General features: G+C 56.8%; 1 protein-coding gene across 1 annotated transcript in view; it reads left to right on the top strand.

The window, feature by feature from the left end:
• Positions 1-2,642: 2,642 nt before the first annotated feature.
• Positions 2,643-8,067, top strand: part of DAGLA (diacylglycerol lipase alpha) — a 61,568-nt gene continuing 56,143 nt past the window's right edge. The window contains exon 1 of the mRNA XM_055313214.1: positions 2,643-2,721. The gene's annotated coding sequence lies outside the window, so the exon portion shown is untranslated. The remainder of the gene's footprint in view (positions 2,722-8,067) is intronic.

The raw sequence follows: 8,067 nt of genomic DNA, 5'->3' as shown, positions 1-8,067 counted from the left end.
CAGTGGGAGGCAAGTGGAACATGAAATAGTCAGGGAAATGAAGTCATAAACACCATTTAGGAGTTTGCAACCAGTTGCAAAAATAAAGAGTTCAGCCCCCACCTATGTTTTCTTGCTGGTTACTGGAGTTGCTAAAGATGAAATCACTAACCCCTCTCTTCTTTTCTTTTTAAATAGGAATGATTGCAATTAAAAAACATTTTTCACATCTTTCCTTTTCCTTATACCCAATTTTTATAAGAGCAGTTAAGTCAAAGTTATATTTATATCAAATGTTACTGTGCACACAAATCACCTGGGGTCTTAACCTGCTTAGACCTCTGGGCCTGAGATTCTGCATTTCTAACACACTCCCAATGGTGTCAATGACACACTTCAAGTAGGGAAACTAAAAGACACATTGGTGGTGGTTAAATGTTCCCTTTAATTCAGCTGTGAGATGCCCAGATGGACTCACTTGAGGAGAGTAGACTTGAGAAGAAATGGACATCACCTTGAAGATCTTAGGCTTGGATCTTAACCATGACATCAAGTCTGGAGTGGCCTGACCATAGAATACTGGAACTCATTTAGATGAATGGAAGGAGGGTGTGTGTGTGTGTGTGCGCGCGTATGTGTCATTTTCTGTGCACAGGGCAGCTAATGGGTGGAATGCAGCTACTACAATTGGCCACGGCCCAAACCGAACCAATAAGATTCTTTCTCCTGGGGATCTAGAACTTGGAACCGAGAGACATTAGATTTGGCAATTTTGGTTCTGATTAATTGCAATGATCTGGTAAAGGCCTGTAAACTGCCAGCACTATATTCAGTCCTTAAAGCCTTGATTCCTGCCCTTTCTGAGGTGCAGCATTTCCTTTAAACCCTCTCAGTATCCCACTATTTGTTCCCCTACTCATTCCGTTTTCTTTCATTTTTTCTTTCTTTCTTTCTTTCTTTCTTTCTTTCTTTCTTTCTTTCTTTCTTTCTTTCTTTCTTTCTTTCTTTCTTTCTTTCTTTCTTTCTTTCTTTTTTTTTTTTTTAACTGAGCTGGAATTTGCCTTCAACATAACACAACACAGAATTCCTTCGAGAAGTAGCTTCCACCTGCTTCAGCAGAGAGGCAGTCTTCTCTGGACTCAGTCTCACTTCAAACGTGCGCGTCCAGGTGATTTTTCCGCTGACGCTCACCTCAGACCCTCCTACACAAAGCTTCTTGTGCTCCACTGTGGCTCCCATTTGCACTGAGCCATGGCCATTCACCCTGCTTTCCTGTGATGACAACAGAGCCCAGGAAACATTTCAGTGGGCTTTCCCCTGCAGAAACACAGCACTCGCGATTTTTGCCTCTGAAGAATTTCTGCTGGACCCTTGAGACCCACTTGGGTCATCCAGTCCTGCCAACCCAACTCCCTCCTCCAGGGCTTGCTTACAAGTGCCCCTTGTAGGAGCCCTGTGTGCTTAGCTCCCACACCAGGGTTGTCCGATTGTCCCCTCGCCTGTAGACTGAGCTCCCTGAGGGCAGGGCCTGGCTTCTGCTTCTCTGAGCCCACCCACTGTCCCCTTTCCCCACACTTATAAGCCCAGTGCATGGGGACCACCGTAGTGCTCAAGAGCAGCTCTCGGGGAAGATGTGTTAAGTGATTTACAGCTTGAATGAATGGGCGTGTGTATGCGCGTGTGTGCGTGTGTGTGCATGAGGCCGAACAGGAAGGGAGATTCTCTTCATTTACCAGGAAATCACAATTGACCAAGGGCTCCTCTGGATGCCAGGCGCGATGCTGGGCACTGGAAAGATGGGGAATGGGGGCGGGACACAAATGGTGAGGTGTTGCAACCCCTCAAGGACCACTCAGCCACCCCGAGGAGGCGGCACCCGTCTCTTTCCTCCTCCCTAAATTAACCAGTTCTCTCTCCAGTGATCCTGCTTGCTTTTTTACCTCTCCCACGCTAAACCCGGTCACGCGGGGCCTGCAGGAGGTGGACCCAGGCGCTCCCTTCCCCGCCCGCCGCACGGCGGGTTCCGCCCCTCCCGGCCAGCTGCCGGCTTCGGAGCCCGGGCCCGGCCGAGCCCCGCGCCCGCGCCCGCGCCCGCCGCCCGCCCCCCGCCGCGCGCCGCCCGCAGAAGCCTCGGCGGGCCCCGGCCTCGGCGCGGCTCCCCTCCCCGGCACCAGGGGGCGCTGCCGCCCCACGCCCGTCACCATGGCCACCGCTGGCGGCGGAGTGGGGTGTACGTAAAGGACGCAGCGTCCCCCGGGGGGCGGAGGCGGCCTTCGCGCCGGCGCCGGCGCCCTGCGGAAGCGGCGTTAGTGAATCGGGGCCTTGGGGAGCCCAGGATGGAGGTGGCGGTCGCGGCGGCGGCGGCGGCGGTGGCGGCGGCGGCGGCGGCGGCGGCGGCGGGCCGAGCCCTGCGGCGGGCGGGAGGTAAGGGGGGCTGCGGGCGGGCGCGGGCGGGCGCGGGCGGGCGCGGTGCGAGCGGCGCGGCGGGCGGGGCCGTGTCCAGGGCGCGCGGGTGGCTGGCTCGTGGCTGAGTTGCGGCCGCCACGAGCGCCCGTGGCAGGTGCGAGATCCGGGGAGCTCCGCGCACCCGCGTGGGGATGGTGACACCGCGGCGCGGGCTCGGGCGCGGGCGCGGGCGCGGGCAGCCCGGCTTCCCCGGCAGGCACGGGTGTCAGGACTCGCGCCCCCACCCTGGTGTGGCGGTGGCCGCCCGGGTGTCCAGCAGGTGCAGCCTCCGTGCAGGTAGGCGGTGGGCACGGTGCTGGCGCCGGCTCCGGGCTGGCAGGCGCGGCGGTGCTCCTGGCGGTGTGAGGAGTGCTGCCGCTGCCAGGCTGTTGGATGGTTCTGGCCTGACACGGTCTGGAGTGAGGGCACCTGGACCTGAAGCACGGGTGTCCTCGGCCCGACGGGAGGTCCTGGCACGAGTGTGAGAAGTGGCCGTGACACAGCGGTGCTGGTGCGGGGGCCTGCGCGGCCCTGGGAGGGGAATCTGTGGCTCCCAGACCTCGGTGGATGGGAAGGGTCAGTGTCCTTCCCCCGCTCTGGCGGTGGTGAAGGGCACTGCCTCTGGCAGCTGGCCGGGGCTCACTTTTAAGTGCCTGTTGGGTACACGACTGAGGAAGAAGAAAGGCTGGGAGAAGGCTGGTGCCCTTTATAATGGACAGGAAAGAGAGATGCCAGGAGATGCTTCTACCACGAGGAACTCGACGGTGACCCAGATGGAAATCTGACCACTTCCCAGCACTGCCCTGGGCCCATGCCATCGTCCAGCTTTGGACAAGGAGGAAAGGGGGCGGGGGGGGGGTTCTCAGCCGTGATCACTATCCTTGAACATGTGTGGCGAGAAACGTTCAGGATTGTACAGAGATGACCCGTGTCAGAGCACTGGGGAGGTGGTGCACCATCTCTCTATACTCTCCGGGCCCTGTCTTTACTTTGGGTTGATGGTCCACTCCGGGGTAGCTGGGAGTTGCCTCTCTTCTCTGATGCTTGGAAGCCCTTGGGTGCAGAGGATTGTGGCAGGGGTGGGGGTACAGTACTTGAAAGAAGGATCTGCAGCTCCTGGGAGTGTGACAGGATTGCGTCTGCCCCCACCAATCTTCTGGGAGGCTTTGGGTGAGGGTCTCACTCAGTGTCACACGGTGTTCTACCTTGCAGAGGGGTAATTTACAGAGCTCCAGGGAACTCTGTGGATGGGGGAGATCTTTAGGTCTTTGTGGATCTCTGGGGGCAATGGAAATGGGATAGAAGAATAAATGGGATGAACTTGTGCTGGGCCTGGCAAAGGCCTTTAGGATCCACAAGAACGATGTGGAGGGGATGGGAGACTAGGGTGGTAGGTGGCAGCTCATTTGCCAAGGTGGGTGCTTGGAGATGACGCTGAAATTCCTTAAAGTTGGCGTGTCATCCTGTGCACTTGGAGCCAGAAGACTTAAAGTCCAGTCTTAGCTGTGTGATCTTGGGCAGATGACTTTACCTGTCAGATCCATGTCAGCAAGTGGTCATGGAGGAGGAAAAGAGATGGTGCACATGGAAACCCTCTGTAAACAGTGAAAGGCTGTACGAAGGTCAGGGATTCTCTTCAGGTAGAGAGACCAGGGTGAGACCAAAGGCAATAGAGGTGGAGGCCTGGAATGTAACTGGGGAGGATGGCAGCCGGAGGTTGAGAGCCTGTCACAGGGAATTAGAGGCCCTGAGTGTAAAGGCTCCTGGTGGGGAAAAAGTGGGATCTGTCGACACTGTGAGTCAGCTGCTGAGCTGGAACCAGGCCTCAGGTCTCCCGAGGACGGTCCCGGGCACATGGCCACAGCAACTGTGGAGTCCTGCAGGAGCGGCCAGAGCAAGACATGCCTCATGGTCGCACAAGGCTTGTACTACAGACGTGCCTCATGGTCGCACAGGGCTGGGAGGTGTCTGTGGCCGACAGATCTAAGGGACCTGTGTGGCAGGGAGACTTGGAAGTGTGTGTTTTCTCTTGAGAATTTCCTTTGGCTCTGGCTTCTGAGGATGGGGGTGAGGTGCAGTCGCATCAGTGTTTTTGGGGCCATGGCCTGAGGAAAGCAAAGTGGGTCAGAGCCACCAGAGTAGATGCAGGGCTGGATGTTCTTGCCAGGGAGGTTGTGGCTGCATGACAGGAGGTCTGGGGGCAGTGGGGGAGGCCAGTGGATGCAAGGACAAGGAGATGGGGCGAGGGGCACCCTCAGAGGGGTCCTCCGGGAGTGGATGGGTGTGGCACAAATTCTGCAAGGTGTCTCACCTGCCATGGCCCCACTTCTGACTGAAGGACCTTCTCACATGGGGAAGATGAGGACAGCTCCAGATTGCTTGGCTTCCTGCCTCCAGGGACCTAGATCCTGACAGCAGGCTGAATTACAGACCCTGTGTGCTCAGGTCCACTTCTCAAGCATTCCATGCATCTGTTTTAGTCAGCAGCCCATTCTACAGGCTGGGTCCCCGAGGCAGAAGGGTTTTGCCCCACATGCAGGCTGTAGTGTCAAGCCCTGTGGGTGGAAGGACACAGCTTTGCCAGACCTGGGTGGTGAACTGACTTTCCTGTGCCGTGGGACTCACCCTGCCTCAGTGGCTGCTGCCTGGACACTGCAAGAGCTTCCTGGACAGTTCCTTCCCAGGTTGGTGCCAGGGTCTGAGGCCTGTCCCACACAGTCACTGCAGCGCTCTTCCCCGCCTCCCCTGGAAGTTGCCCCGCATTTCAGCTCCTGCTTGGAGAGCTTTCCAGTGTAAGCCCCTTAAGAGGCATGCAGCCCGCAGCCTCCCTGTTGTGAATATTCAGCATTCATGTCCCCTCAGCTTACCCTCTACACCTTGGCCCGTTTGTTCTGATTTGCAGCTCAGCCTTATGGGCTCGGGCTTCGGGACCCCTTTGCAGCAGCCCGTTGCCATCTGCTTGGGAGGCTGGGACTCTGCATAGCAGAGCTGGGTGGCAGGTGGGGCAGATAGGAGCTGCTGAGGAGGAGATGGCCTCCGTTCCCCAAAAACAGAGCTGAGCTTTCTTCTGAGTCTTCAGGGTTTGAGCCAGTAGAGAGCCCAGCCAGGTCACCACCCCTTGACCTTGGGCACAGATGCGCTTTTGAGCAGATTCCAGCCGGGGCAGGGGGCTGGTCACATAGGACTGGATGTCAAGAGCAAGCAGTTCTCTGGAGCCGAGATGTTTTCAATCCTGGTCCTCAGTCCTGTTCCCGTTGCTTTGTCCGTGTTTCTCCAAAAGTTGCTTAAGTCAGCTCCGGGCAACCTTCGTTCCTCAGCTGCCTCATAAATCATGGTGCCCGACTGCTCTGCCTCAGGGGTGCCAGGGAATCGGGCATCTCTGGACAGAGGATTCTGGACCATTGCTGGCAGTGCCAGGCCAGCCGGCCACAGCTGAAGGCACAGCCTGTTGCTGGAAGCCATTCCTCCCCCAGCCCTTCTGCCAGGGACGAGAGGGGGACCTCAGAGTGTAATAATCTGTTGACCTGGTGCTACACCTGAGTTCATCTTCTCTCACTGGGATCGCTTTGCATTATGTGCTAGTGGACCAGGCAAGTAGCACTGGGGGAAACATCAATGAGCATGTGGTCAGAGGAAGATAAATCTTTTAGAACCGCGGAGCCTGGGACATTGCAGGATGTGGTTACCTTCCCAGCGGGCAAGGCTGAAAACTCTTTATCTTGATTTTCCTTTTTGCTCTCTGCTGCCAACTCTGGCTGGGCTGGATCTCTCTGGGGCAGGTGGGGGCAGTGCATGTGTAGGTGAGGAAGACTCTGGAGGCACCCCCCCAACCCATCCTGGCACCCCTGGGCACCTTGGCTGCAGAGGGAGCGGTCCAGGAGATGAGGCAGGGGAGAGCCGTGGCCCCAGGTGAGGGTGTTTGGCAGGAACGCCCCAGCCCTCCCCACGTCGGTGGTTGAGCTGGGCAGGGGTGGGGCTGTTGCCAAGGCAGGGCCACCCGGGGACTGCACGTGTGTGTAGCCGCGTGTGCCCGTAGCTTGCTGCGGGAAGTGAGGGCTGAGGGGGTGTGGAGCGCCTGGTGGTGTGGGAACTTGTGGGCTCCTGTGTCTGGCTGGCCTGGTGTCAGTGGGTGTGAGGAGCAGGGCGTTGCTGGGCTCCATGGAGCAGGAGAGAACAGTAGGAGCAGGGCGGGGTGGGGGGTGTCTTCCAGCTGGAGGGGGTGTTTAACGACTCCGTTTGTGATTGCTACGGAAGGAGCCTTTCTGCTTTCTTGGTATTCCTTAGAAGGAAGCCCAGGCTGGAGGTGTGGCTCTCCCAACACCCATATGTACTCATTATGCCTGCTGCCGTGCTCCTCCTCGAGCCCCCCCTGGAAGTCAGCCAGGGATAGTCCACTTGGATGACAGAAGGGAGCATGGTGGCCACGGGCATTAAGACTTGGGGCTCTGCAGTCAGACAGACCCGGATTTGAATCCTGGTGCCTCTGTACACCTCAGTTTTACCATCTGTAAGATAGGGACAGTAAAACCTGCAACCAGGGTGGTTGTAAGAATTCCATGACCTAGTAATGTCTGGTGAGTGGAAAGATCATGACAAAAGCAAGAACACACACACACACACACACACACGTTTTTGTTCTTATAGTCAGAATCTTTTCTACAGAAAAGCAGTTACATCATGATCTGTATATATTAGTACTAAGGAAGATGTAATAGGTCATGACCCTTTTCTTGATAAGAAGATAGCTCCACCCTGCCCTTGGCATGGATGGAATCTCACTTATCTGGCAACAGAATCATACACAGGAATAATGACCCCTAGGGACAGAATTCCGTCAGTACTCCTTTCTTGAACCCTTGCAGTGGTTTGGGCTTGGTGAGACCACAGAGATGCATTGGGCGTACCAGAGCCTATAAGGTAGACTCTGCCCTCCAGGAGTTTGAAGTCTATCGAGAAGATATGTGATGGACATAAAGGTCTGTGCCACATTCCAGGAGAGGGGGCCACTGGAGGTCAAAGGAGATTGAGGAACTTAAGGGAGATCAGCAGAGACTTGGTGGTAATGGCCCTTAATCAGGGCCATCCAGGTGATGGTAGAGGAAGTGGCAGCAAGGGGAGATGTGGCCGGGAACTCAAGGCACTGACAGATTGTGGTCTGGCTTGGGTGCAGGGCACACGAAATGGAAGTGAAAGCTAGGGTTGACCAAGTGACTTGGAGCTGGGTCCCTGGAAGTGTGACAGCGGGGCTGCAGGTTGGGTCTTTGGAAAACATGAGCAGCCACTGAAATGTTCTGTGCAAGAGGGAAAGGCCAGGTGCCCCCTCCCACCACAGGCTTCTGGCAGCAAGTGGCTAGGGCAGTTCCCAGGTACAGAGGGCCCTGGGGAGGAAAGGGACCAGCCTGCCTGATCACAGAGGGGAGGTAGAAACCAGATCTGTCAGTTTGGTCAGTAAGAGGTGGGCCCGGGGAAGGGCAGGGAGGTCAGGCCCAGGATCAGAGCTGGGGCCCAGAGTCTTGGCCCGGGATGCATTACCCACACGTGCCTTTCTGTTGTCTTGATTCCTGTCCGTTCCAGCCTGGGGGTTTGAGGAGAGGCTTTCAGGGACCCCCATGAGACTGGTTGTTATGCCTGCAAGGCTGTTCT

The sequence above is a fragment of the Nyctereutes procyonoides genome, unplaced genomic scaffold (genome assembly GCF_905146905.1).
Source record: "Nyctereutes procyonoides isolate TBG_1078 unplaced genomic scaffold, NYPRO_anot_genome, whole genome shotgun sequence".
Lineage (NCBI taxonomy): Eukaryota > Metazoa > Chordata > Mammalia > Carnivora > Canidae > Nyctereutes > Nyctereutes procyonoides.
This window is presented reverse-complemented; position numbering and strand designations above follow the sequence as displayed.